Source organism: Podarcis bocagei (assembly GCF_964188305.1).
Source record: "Podarcis bocagei genome assembly, chromosome: 14".
Classification (NCBI taxonomy): Eukaryota; Metazoa; Chordata; class Lepidosauria; order Squamata; family Lacertidae; genus Podarcis; species Podarcis bocagei.
The window spans coordinates 1,721,492-1,735,253 of NC_138139.1; the positions used below are offsets into that span (position 1 = coordinate 1,721,492).

At 44.5% G+C, this 13,762-nt stretch overlaps 1 long non-coding RNA gene across 1 annotated transcript; it reads left to right on the forward strand.

The window, feature by feature from the left end:
- Positions 1 to 1,704: 1,704 nt before the first annotated feature.
- LOC308572790 lies at positions 1,705 to 6,141 on the forward strand. Its single transcript, XR_014001870.1, has 3 exons — positions 1,705 to 1,818; positions 5,373 to 5,563; positions 6,005 to 6,141. It is a non-coding gene; the product is annotated as an uncharacterized lncRNA (long non-coding RNA).
- Positions 6,142 to 13,762: the final 7,621 nt, after the last annotated feature.

Genomic DNA, 13,762 nt, shown 5'->3' on the forward strand with positions numbered 1-13,762 from the left:
TCTGGTGCCTCATTTAATCCAGATGACAAATGCCTTGAGCAATCCAAATAATAAAAGACCACCATCTCCTGTCCAGGGCAAAGAGAACCAGCTCCTCAAACCAGAGCAAAAGAAACATTTCTGCGGCATGCTTCCCTGCAGGCTCCTCCACTGCTAGCCCAAGGGAGGATTTAGCAAATGATGTCTTCTCCTGGACTTTGATTGGCTACCTGGGAAAGTGGCAGAGTGCAGACCCCTGGTAAGATGATTTGCAGAATGAAAGAAAGAAAGAAAACTCACAAACACCACTTGGAAAGTAAGTCAAGCGCACCAAAAAGTCTGCGCTGTGGTAGCTCCATGTGTTTGTGGCACAAACACAGCTGGGTGCAGATCGCCTGGTGACATTCAAGCACAGCAGGTGCGACTGGCCTGACCTTGGATGTCTCCAGGAAACACAGTGTTTTGCTTCGGTAGAGAAGTACACGTTCATGATGCAGAGGCTGCGATACAAGCCAGCTCAAGCAGCCTTTGTCCTTTCTCATTCATGCTGCTGATACCAAAGTGGGCTATGCAGATGTCCCACGTGTGATGATTTCCCTCAATTCTAGCATTGAAATCTCCCAACAGGAATAGGTGTTTGCAATCTGGGACCCTCCTGACAGCCTGGTCTAGTTCCTCGTAGAACTGGTCCTTGCTTTATAGGCCAGAGTGCATAGTTGGAATGTAGATGCTCAAGATGTTAACTGGACAGGAGGTGGTTGAGAAGCAGAGGGAAAGCGACTTCCAGTACTTCCTGCCTTAAATGGATGCAGTTCCCACGCTAGCAGAGATCATTTGCGGAGGAAAACAAGGATGATTTGGGAGTAATTGTCCTTGCAAGCTCCCTCCAGGGCCGGGGGGAGTGAGCGTCACTCACAGATCATCTTGATAACCGGTTCTCACTCCAGCATGGAATCTGAGAGACAGGAGACACTGAGTTTCCACATATCAGTAACACCAGTAATGCAGCCGTTAAGAGCAGAGGTTCTTCTGTATATTTGCATGAAATTGGCTCCAGTTTACAGATGTGTGCAGGATGAAGGGGATAAGATTACAAACTGCCAAGAGAATCAGCTACTGGGTTGCAACGTTTCAAACTGGAATGAAGATCTCCTTCGTTGAAGAATATGGTATGTCAGGGGGAAGGGGAGCCTTTACCCTTTTTTATTAATACAATATTTGCTATATAAATGATTTGGCAAACCTCCCCCTAAACAATAACAACTGATAAAGAGCAAAAAGAGAAAAAGACAACAGAATTATATTTATGGATTAAAATGAAAATAGAACTGTGTGAGAACATTGGAATGATTTAAAGCATCTAACTTCCATCTGACGGTAATTTGGACTGTGGTCTTTGATCTGCAGTAGCTCTGGTGAGACCCCAGATCGTTAGAGATAAGAATCTGAGGAGAAGGAGAACTGGAATCTTGCCCGGATGGCAGGATGCCAGATTACTCCCATACTCAGATATAAACGACAAAGATGGAGTTATGACGCAGAGAGACTGGAAAAGCGGAAGCAGAGATGCCGTGTAAGACATGATTATAACAGCAAATAAACAAATGAGAAAATAAACATCTCACGCAGGAAACAGAACTCTTTCTATGGAAAAACTTTTGTTATTAAATATCTCAACACAAATGGAAGTCAAGAAATCTTTTGATAAGGGACTAAGAAAGCTTTTGATAAGGGACTAAGATCGGGACTGAATGCAATTGGATTAACTAAGATCTCAGAAGCAGGAAGAAATAAGAACCTTGCACTTGGACACCCAGCACATGGGAAGTCACTCAAAATGTATAATTGGCTGTATAACTGATTTATATTTGGATGGGAATTGTAATTTGATATTGATAAAATGTGGTTGTCATTGGATTTTAATAATTGAAAATTAATAAAAGTTATGTGCAAAAAAAAAAAAAAAGACAAGCAGAGGGAAAGCAAGCATTCTAAGCATTGCAGACAGAAGGGAGTTCCTCACTGCAAAGCCTATGCTATGAGTACATGGTTTTTCTGGATGCCCTACTTGCCAGAAAAAGGTGTAGTTCTTCTCTTGGAAGCAGCCACTTGAAGTGAGTGTGGAGAGTAGCAACATCAGTGTCAAGTGTTTTCAATTACTGACAGTAAGAGCTGTTCGACAGTGGAATTTGCTGCCAAGGAGTGTGGTGGAGTCTCCTACTTTGGAGGTCTTTAAGCAGAGGCTTGACAACCATATGTCAGGAGTGCTCTGATGGTGTTTCCTGCTTGGCAGGGGGTTGGACTCGATGGCCCTTGTGGTCTCTTCCAACTCTATGATTCTATGATTCTATGATTCAATTATGTCCGTCTTCTGTGAGTCACTGGCACATGCATACATGGTCCTTGATAGGTGCAAGAGGGTTTGTTTCGTTTCTTTTTTGCCTGGTGCAGAAGTTCAGTCCACTTGTTGAGTGATACTCTGAGCTCCAAGCAGACTGTGGTGGGTCAGCACTTTATTGACTTGGGGCAGCCCAGCTTAAGGGAGGCAGTAGGTGACCAGTGAAATACAATTATCTCTCCCACTGAGGAAGGCAACTTGTAGCCCTTGTACCTTATGCCAATCAGATTATAACTTGTAACTGATGCCTCCTAGAATCATAGAATCTTAGAGTTGGAAGGTACACCAAGGGTCATCTAGTCCAACCCCCTGAAATTCAGGAATCTCAGCTAAAGCGTCCATGACAGATGGCCATCCAACCTCTGCTTAAAAACCTCCAAGGAAGGAGAGTCTACTACCTCTCATGGGAGTCTGTTCCACCTCAAACAGCTCTTTCTGCCAGAAAGTTCTTCCTGATGTTTAGTTGGAATCTCCATTCTGGTAACTTGAAGCCATTGGTTCAAATACTACCCTTCAGAGCAAGGAAAACAAGCTTGCTCTATCCTACATGTGACAGCCCTTGAGATATTTGAAAATGGCTATCATATCTCCTCTCAGTCTCCCCTTTTCCAGGCTAAACATACCCAGCTCCTTCAAGTGCTCCTCATAAGGCTTAGTTTCCAGACCCTTGATCATCTTGGTTGGTCTCCTCTACACACATTCCAGCTTGGTCTCCTCTTTTCCAGACTAAACATACCCAGCTCCCTCAACCATTCCTCCTAAGGCTTTCCAGACCCTTCATTATCTTGGTTACCTTGCTCTGCACACGTTCCAGCTACACACGTTCCAGCTCCGTAAATTGTGGTGCCCAGAACTGGACACAGTATTCCAGGCATGGTCTGACCAAGGCAGAAGAGAGTGGGACTATTACTTCCTGCTTTGTTTTTGTTGTGTTGGCAGCACCAAAGTGACCTCTTTAGGGTGCAAGCCTAGGCAGAGCGTATTGAAGTCCTGGGCTGCACAGACAACAAGATCCCCCTCTCCCTCTCACAGACATGGTCCAAAGGAAAAGAAAGCAATACATTTGGCACCAGCTTGGCTGCCGGAGCTGCTGGAAGGAGGCACACAGAGTGCCATCCAACAGTATTAGGGACTCCACTCTGGATTTTTGTTGAGTTTACTCCTTAGCTTTTTCTTCTCCCGAAGATGTCCTGCAAGGCAGCAGGTACTGATTTTTCCTTGGGGTTTACTCCTGAAGCCTTTTTCATAAATGAGTGTAGCTGCAAGGCAGCAGAGGTTTAGAACCAGAGTTTTCCTTCTCCTTGATGGGCTTCCTTCCAGGTTGATGAGCCCCATCTATCCCTCATTTCCCTCTGCATCCTGTGCAGAAACTGCCTTCTTGACCACTGGACTCACTGTTGGTCTCATCCGCTGAGTGCGCTGGAGCCTGTCTCTGCTTGCAGGGCAAGAGACACAGCCAATAAATAGACTGCTCCATCCACCCATTACTACTCGTGTCAGCTGGAGGAGAGACAGAAATAATTTAGGGCTATGGTAAAAATGTACAGAACTTAGTGAAGTTAGGTAAAAGTTAGAGAAGCATCTCTAGGTAAAAGTTGGATAGGACCAACAGTTTTAACCTCCATTCGCCTCCAGCGTTATTTAGCCTATAAAATCTGTCCTCAGCCTTGTGCATTTCACTGCATTCCACTGAGTTTACTTCATTGGCAGCAGAACCAGCATCTGCTGAACAACTAGCCAGATTAGGGAGAATTAAGGCACAAAGAAATAAAAAAAGAAACAAAAGAGCAATGCTAGCCAAAAAGCACAGTGGGAGAAGAGATGAATACTTCAGGATCTGCAAAATTACAGCTACAGAGAAATCCAGCGCCATTCCACAAAGCCTCATAGGGTTCAACAAATTGTTCCAGGAGAATCGAATCCAAAAGAAAAAAGAAAGAAGTTTTCTGCTAACCGTACATTAGACCTTGTTCCACTGTAGATAAATGCTAGTTTATTCACACTGAATAGCCCCAGTTCCCTTCTTTTGGCAGAATCTGTACCCAGGCAATTCTCAACATCCTCTCCTTTCTTGACATGCTCTTACATACTTATCATGGACGTGATTCGGTTGTGTGTAGGATACAGCTATGAATTGTGAACAAATCCTGAAACTGGATGATTCCTCCATACAAACACAAAAAATGCCACACTGGAGAAATCTACATGAAGCAAACCTTATCATAGTGATACCCAGAAGTATGGTACATAGCATTTACGGAGAAATTAACATACAAACTTTGAGTCTTAAACTTCTTAAGGTTTGGTTTAGCTTTGTTGCATATATTTACGTTAAGCAAAGCTTAATGGAATAGGAAAGGGGGAGGGGTTAAAATGAGGATTTGTGGCTATTGAAGCTCATTTGGAGACTTGTGTTTGTTGAGCATAAGAACATAAAAAGAGCTCAGCGGGATCAGGCCAATGGTCCATCTAGTTCAACATCCTGTTCTCACAGTAGCCAACAATGTGGGAAACCTGCAAACAGCCTTTGAGTGCAAAAGCCTCTCTCCTCCTCCTCTGGCTGCCAGCAAATGATATTCAGAAGCATTGCTATCCCCAACCGTGAAGAGCCATCTTGGCCAGTAGCCACTGACTGTCCTCTCCTTCATGGATTTGTCTAATCCTCTTTTAAAGCCTTCTTGGTTGGTGGCAATCGCTGCCTCCAAATAGAAAAAGATCATTAAGAGAAGATTCAACATGCAGTTCCCACAGCCCATTGCAGAAAGCCATAATCATTGATATAAAAGTTGTAGGTTGTATAGATGCACAATTTGTGGGCAACATCCAGACACAAGGAAATTGCCTGGGGGAGGAGACAAAAAAGTAGCACTCTCCTGCCAGTGGGCCTAGTAGTACAAATGCTCCTCTTGTGTGACTTGGAAAGTTTGGGTGTGTGTGGATCTCTTCTGTTACCAGCCTGGTTTAATTCAGTGCTATAACCTCTTTTCTTAAACAGGTTACAGAGCTCCAGAGAGATTTAAGGGTCAGGAAGATGAATTGCTCCAAGGACGAAGGTTGATTCAATCCATGAATAGAATAATTGCTGGAGTCTTCAAGGGAGATTATGACGGGGATATTTGTCATGGTATTTCAGAGATCAGATCCCTGCTGAGGAAAAGATATTGCCATTAGAAGAACAATAAAGAGGTACTTTCAAAAGCAAAGCAATTGCTACTTGTCATACAAGCTGCAGGACAGGGCATTCTGCCAAGGGAAATGAGAGCTCTTTTTTCAATAGCTATGTTATTAGAAGAATTTTGAAAGCTTATTTTTTTTTAAAAAAAATAGAGGACTAGTATAGGGTGTATTTTGTAAAGGAATGGTGAGTGGATGGAACTGAATGACCTTGAGGTTCCTTGGCTACCAAGAAGCTGAGTTCACCTTGAACCCTGCATTTGCCCTAGAACTGTGTGTCTACATTGCCTTTGCTCTGTGCAATGAACAGCGTGCAATTGCAAATGAAGTTTGCTGTGGTTGCAGATGCGCCTGTCACAAGCAGGAATAACAGCATTTGGATGTCAGGCTTCTCAGTCTCTGGAACCTTTGCCACATCTAATGCAAATATCTGGTCTTCCATGTGTTCTGCAGGCTTCCTCCAGCAATCAGCTTCCATCCTTAAAAGACCTGCTGCCTTCCCTCCCCCACATGGGCATGGTTGGCACTGGAAAGCACATTGTGGTTGGCTCAGGAAACCCTTTTGACCATCCTGCTACTCTGTGGTTGGAAACTGGGCACTAGAGCTAGGATGATGGACAGGTACGAACAGACAAATCTTTCTAGCCTGCTTTCTCCTTGTTTCTTGTATCTTAAGGCTGTTTTTTTTAAAAATTTCTGCAACATTTTGCTATTATTATTACTATTATTGCTAGTCCTCTGAAAATTTGCCAGCATCCTGGTGCAAATTTTGAAGGATATCTGTGTTTCAGCTTGTGCATTATCTCAGAAAATGTGAATTAGTTTGTGTTTAAAACCTCCATCCCTATAACTTCCCAGCAACCACTGTGGGGGGGGGATCACACCATCACTTAAAAGTGTACAATTTAAGGCAGCACCCTCAAATTTCAGGTGGGTTTCCTAAAGTTCACTGATATTAGTGGACATAGTTTAAAAATGCAGTAACAGAGCAAAAGTATTACCTTGTTTTGAATAGCTGTTTGCTCATTTTCAATTTTCTGTTGAGCAAATCAGCATTTAGAAACCAATAAACAACACATCCCAGTTTGAAAAGGGAGAGGGGGACACCCAAAGCAAGATAAATGAGAAACAGAAATGTTTTATTTGATAGTTAATAACATAATTCAGAAGTTTGCATCACACTTTATCATGCTTCTGTTCCACACACACCCATAGAAAATTTGAAACAGCCTGCATTTCATTTTTAAAAGAAAAAGAAATATATTGCTGTAGTAAGTTTGCAAAACAATTGATCAGCAAATTTTAAATATGAGATTCTACCTCATTTTCCTCAGAATAGATACAACTATATACAACTTTTAAAAGTTTTTATTGATAAACCAGCCTTCTCCAAATTGTTACCCTCTAGACGTTGCTGTCCTAAAACTCCCAGCCTGCCTGGCCAGGAGTCAGGAATGATGGGGACTGTAGTCCAGTGCCAGACTGTGGAAGGCTGAGATAAATTAACAGCAGTGAGAAAAGCTCATCCCAGCAAATCTATATTACACACCCTCCCTGTGCTTCACAGCTGAAAATAAATGTCACCACAAACCAAATACAAAAGCAAACCCAAAACATCCCCTTTCATGGGTTTCTTGGCAGTACTTCCTGCCCACCACATGGGGGGGCGCCCTGGGGTACCCTGGGGCATGGCTTGCAGGTGGGACACCCCATCAAGGGTGGAGCTCTTCTGATGGCGGAGGCTGGTGCAGCCAGTCAGGCCTGGCCTCAAAACCCACTTCAGCACAATGGCGCAGGGCTTTGATTGCTCTGCCACCTCACTTCCTGCCTGCACCATTTCCTCCTCCTTTCTGCTACTTTCTCCACTTGGAGCCTATATTTTTTGAGAGGATGCTCAGTTAAATGAAGTGGTGTCTCCTTGTCCTTTGAGACTCTCTGGCCTATTCCTGTACAACGGCTTGAGCAATTTTTCCTTACAGTCATGTAGTAGAGATAGATGGCTATATCAGGGTTGTTTTTGCAAATGGTTATTGTTGCTGCGCTATGGCAAGATGTGCAATCATCTTTTCACACCTCAACTCCCTGCATTCAGTTTCCACAGCTAACTTTCCTGACATCTCTGTCCTTCATCCAGAAGACTGGGGCTGATTCAAGATAAATTGTTGCTCACTGTTAATTAACAATACTTGGAGGTGCATGGCTGAGACAGAATGGATGACAAATATCAAACCATTTGTCAATGAGGAGCAAAATATTGGAAGGGTCCAGCCAGGCTGTGCATTGCAGGTTGGCCTTTGGTCTAATCCATCAGAGCTCTTCTTATGTTCTTTCTAAAATAGCTTCATAGGAGCCAGGCTGGGTCAGACCGAGTCCAACTAGCTCAGCATCCTCTTTCCAAAGTGACCATTCAGATGCCCCTGGGGAGCCCACAGGCAGCTTCTAAGCTCAACAACACTCTTCCCATTTGTGATTCCCGGAAACTGATGTTCACAACCACCTCTGGCCCTGGCCAATAGCCACTGGTCATCAAATCTTCTTTTACAGCTGTCTCAGTTGATGGCCATCACCATGTCTGGTGGCAGCAAACGCTATGGTTTTGCCACATGCGGTGCAAGTAAGTCCTTCCTTTTGTCTGTTCTGACCCTTCCAATGTTCAGCTTCATCAGATGGTCCCAGGTTCTAGCATTATGTAAACTTCTTTTACAATATATTTTTATTGGTTTTTAAATAGTAAACATCAAGAAGACAGAGTTTACCTCTCCCTAGGGCTGCCACCTTTGTTCTGGCAAAATACAGGACAGGACAGCGGGTGGCAGGTGGCAGGAGGGTACATGACCCCCCACCCCCAGGGCTGAAATGACTTCAGAGCAATCCATTACAATCCATTGAAGCCTAACTGGATGTCCCTTCTGGAATTGGTTACACACACACGCCTGCACATGAATTTGATAATTTGTCTGTGCTTTGCTACTCAGAGCTGAAATGCATGACCTTCACACACATTTGGTACTGTACAACGATACAGGCAAGCTGGGGCAAAAAATAAATATATGGGGGGCATATTCTGATGAGAGGATGAGCTTTGTTCCACGTTACATTTCTGAAAGAGAGAGGTAATATTAGGAAGCTACTTCTCCCCCACCCTCCTCTCTCAAATATCATGCAGATATACCGGGCTACGTTGACACAAAGCCGCTTGTTTCTAGAGCATCCTGTATACCTGAAGAAGCGTCTCCACCCCCATCGTTCAGCCCGGACACTGAGATCCAGTGCCGAGGGCCTTCTGGCGGTTCCCTCATTGCGAGAACTGAGGTTACAGGGAACCAGACAGAGGGCCTTCTCGGTAGTGGCGCCCGCCCTGTGGAATGCCCTCCTGTCAGATGTCAAGGAAATAAACAACTATCTGACTTTTAGAAGACATCTGAAGGCAGCCCTGTTTAGGGAAGCTTTTAATGTTTAATAGGTTATTGTATTTTACTGTTTTGTTGCAAGTCACCCAGAGTGGCTGGGGAAACCCAGCCAGATGGGCGGGGTATAAATTATTATTATTATTATTATTATTATTATTAACCTGTTGGTCTCTGGGGGATGGGGCCTGGGGCTCCCAGGCTGCAGCTCTGAGGATGGGCCAGCGGAAGCTGCAGGGAGCTGGAAGGGACAGCACAAAAGCCTTGCCCTGGTTTGCTCCTTCTTGGGGGCAGGATGAGGAGAGGGACTGAGGAGAAAAACGGAAAGGAAAGAAGCAGGAGGTGGGCAGGGGAGAGAGAGCGAGTCCAGCAGCAGAGCAGAAATAAGGGAAATACTGGACAAACTGTGTCCTATATTGAATCAATACAGGAAATAGCATTTTACATTGAAATAAGGGACAACCCTGTATTATACAGAATGGGTGATACGCCCCTGCCCCTCCCATCTTTACAGAACTTGAAAATAACTAATTGATGCAGATGCACTCAAAAGAGATCAAGGTCACTTTTAAGATACCTGGAGGGGGGAACCTTTATTCCATAAATTCCTATTAATTTTTGGCAGTTTATAAGCGTGTCAATTTTATGAAGCATAAGCAATAAAATTAAACCAGGTATTGTGGAAATTACTGAGTTTCTTGTGTTGCCTTTTTTCACAGGTTTCATTGGTCAATTTCTCCATCAAAGTCAGGTCCCAAACATAAGCAAACCAAACTTTGAAAAGATTCAAAACCGAAGAACTCCGGTATCTAGCCACAGCATTAGATACGATACGATACGATACGATACGATACGATACGATACGATACGATACGATACAATACAATACAATACAATACAATACAATACAATACAATACAATATGATAAAGACTCTCCTCCCTGGAAGAGAGGGGAGTGGTTGTGGGCGGGAGCCTGAGCACCGCCCCTAGCAGGGGGCATTAGCCCCCTGCCTCCTCCTCTCACCTGGCTGGCGCCCACGCCCCCTTGGCAGGCATCCAACCAGGTGACTTCGAGGGGGCATGTTCAGCAACCTTTTGCGGCGGCGCCAGCCTCTCCTCGGCCTCATTCTTCTCCGTCCTCTCGTCGCGAGTCAACAGGACCGTCGTCTCAGCTGCAGGAACCAGGGAAGTATTGGAATAATGTGTTGTGGTGTGTCGAAGGGCTGGGTGTGGCCATCGCCTATGCCTTCAATTTTTGGGTATTCCGTTAAAGGAATCTGGCGGTCGTGTACTCTGTCCGATGCCTGCTTGGCGGGAGACCCCCGGTGACATCAGGGGAGAGCCTATAGTTGGATTAGCATCAACAGGCTCCACCTACTGGTGAATAAACCCCCTTGTTTTAGACATCCAATGCCTAAGCCAATACCTTTTCACTGCTGTAATCAATAAAGTTGTGGCCTTTTCTTGCCCATTAACCTTATATCACGTGTCCTTGTGTATTTATTTCACATTGCGGGGGTCGGGTCCTCGAACCACAATTTTTATTGTCATTGTCCCATACAAAACAGCAAAATTGAAATATCTACATAAGACATTAAAAACCCAACAAGCCTGCTGTCCCAGCTATCCCAACCTGGTTAGCCCCCTAAAAACTCTGATACCCCATTTTTAAATACAATATACTCCCATAGAGACTCCTTATACTGCGTTTAAAACCAAAATCGCATTTGGGTAGAAACTGTTTCTCAGGCGGCTAGTCCTAGTCTTTATAACCCTGTACCTTCTTCCAGAAGGCAGAAGCTGAAAGAGATCATTTCCGGGATGCACACTATCCTGCACTATCTCTGCAGCTTTCTTATGACACCTGGAAACGTAGATTTGATCCAAGGTGGGAAAAGTGCACCCAGTTATTCTCTCCGCAGTCTTTACAACCCTGGACAGCATTGTTTTTTCCCTGGCTGTGCAGATCCCAAACCACACACACAGACCATAAGTTAGTACACTCTCCACAGTACAGTGGTAAAATGCCACCAACAGGTCCTTTGAGAGATTGTTTTTCCAGAGGATTCTCACAAAATATAACCTGCTGTGCTCTCTTGATCAGGTCTTTGCTGTTTTCTCCCCAGGTTAGGTCATCTCTGAACTCCATTCCCAGAAATTGAAACACCGAGACCTGTTCCACGCACTTCATAGAATCATAGACTCATAGAATCATAGAGTTGGAAGAGACCACAAGGGCCACCGAGTCCAACCCCCTGCCAAGCAGGAAACACCATCAGAGCACTCCTGACATATGGTTGTCAAGCCTCTGCTTAAAGACCTCCAAAGAAGGAGACTCCACCACACTCCTTGGCAGCAAATTCCACTGTCGAACAGCTCTTACTGTCAGGAAGTTCTTCCTAATGTTTAGGTGGAATCTTCTTTCTTGTAGTTTGGAGCCATTGCTCCGTGTCCGCTTCTCTGGAGCAGCAGAAAACAACCTTTCTCCCTCCTCTATGTGACATCCTTTTATATATTTGAACATGGCTATCATATCACCCCTTAACCTCCTCTTCTCCAGGCTAAACATGCCCAGCTCCCTTAGCCGTTCCTCATAAGGCATCGTTTCCCTCCTCTGGACACGTTCCAGTTTGTCAGTGTCCTTCTTGAATTGTGGTGCCCAGAACTGGACACAGTACTCCAGGTGAGGTCTGACCAGAGCAGAATACAGTGGCACTATTACTTCCCTTGATCTAGATGCTATACTCCTATTGATGCAGCCCAGAATTGCATTGGCTTTTTTAGCTGCCGCGTCACACTGTTGGCTCATGTCAAGTTTGTGGTCAACCAAGACTCCTAGATCCTTTTCACATGTACTGCTCTCAAGCCAGGTGTCCCCCATCTTGTATTTGTGCCTCTCATTTTTTTTGCCCAAGTGCAATACTTTACATTTCTCCCTGTTAAAATTCATCTTGTTTGTTTTGGCCCAGTTCTCTAATCTGTCAAGGTCGTTTTGAAGTGTGATCCTGTCCTCTGGGGTGTTAGCCACCCCTCCCAGTTTGGTGTCATCTGCAAATTTGATCAGGATGCCCTTGAGTCCATCATCCAAGTCGTTGATAAAGATGTTGAATAAGACCGGGCCCAAGACAGAACCCTGTGGCACCCCACTAGTCACTCTTCTCCAGGATGAAGAGGAACCATTGATGAGCACCCTTTGGGTTTGGTCAGTCAGCCAGTTACAAATCCACTGAGTTGTAGCATAGTCAAAACCACATTTTACCAGCTTCTTTATAAGAATATCATGGGGCACCTTGTCAAATGCCTTGCTGAAATCAAGGTAGGCTACATCCACTGCGTTCCCTTCATCTACCAGGCTTGTAATTCTGTCAAAAAACAAGATCAGGTTAGTCTGACATGACTTATTTTTCAGAAATCCATGCTGACTATTGGTGATCACAGCATTCCTTTCTAGGTGCTCACAGACTGTTTGCTTAATGATCTGCTCCAGAATCTTCCCTGGTATTGATGTCAGACTGACTGGGCGGTAATTATTTGGGTTCTGAGATCACATCTGCCAGTTCTTTTAATACTCTTGGATGCAGTTCATCCGGCCCTGGAGACTTGAATACATCTAAACTAGCCAAGTATTCTTTAGTTATTCTGGGCTGTGTTTCCTCTGCTGAATCATTTGCTCCAAATTCTTCAGGTCGGGCATTGTTTTCTTTATCGGAGAAGACTGAGGCAAAGAAGGCATTGAGGAGTTCAGCCCTTTCTGTGTCCCCTGTTTGCATTTCCCCATCTTCTCCTCTGAGTGACCCCACTGTTTCTTTGTTCTTCCTTTTGCTACGAACATACCCATAAAAGCCTTTTTTGTTGCTTTTAACCTCTCTAGCAAGCCTGAGTTCATTCTGTGCTTTAGCTTCCACGCACTTCCCCTCAATAATAAGTGGCTGAATATTCAATTTACATTTCCTAAAGTCCACAATAATATTTTTTGTTTTCTTTAAGTTAAGGAGTAAGTTGTTTTTCCTGCACCACTCCCCCAACTGCTCAACTTCCTTCCTATATGCCGCCTCCCCCTCTCCAGCCGTGATTAAACTAACCACCGTTGTATCATCAGGAATAGTTTGCCTCAGTCTGAGCTCTTTTGAACCTTTTGGACTCTTTTGCTTCATGCTTTGGGTTCACTTTCCCTACAGCCTATTGGTCTCAACTTGAATGTCACAATTATTTTCTATCCCCCCCCGCACCCCATTCCTGAGTTAGCATGTGGTACTCAAGAGACCACTTATTTGAATTCCGATCCTGAGGTGAAACTGGTTCAAAATTCAGCTACTTCAATTTGACTTGGTTATGGATTAAGCTACAAAAGTGCTGGTGGCTAGATTATGGCAACTTGGCTATTATTGGCTCCATGGATTTTATAAACCATGAAGAAAAAAATCTGTCACAGTTGACAGTTTCATTCCTGGTGTCTCCACATGATAAGTGCTTGGCCTATGAGGTGACGTTTCCACCACTACCACTTCTACTTAGAAGTCTTGAGCCAGAAGAGAGCCTGCAGTGAGGTCATGGGGGATTTTTGAATCCATACACCAGCCTTCTTCAGCCTGATGTCCTCCAGGTTTTTTTGGCCTCTAGCTCCCATCAACCCCCGCCTAGAATGGCCAGTGAACGACTACAAGCTCCCCATCACTGCGTTTGATTATCTACTTAGGGCTTATTATATAATTGTCAGGGAACTGCCATCAGTGCCGGAGGGAGAGAGCAAAATCCAGAGGGATTCCAGAGAGTGTCCCGGGAGTGGGAGAGGCAGCCCATCTT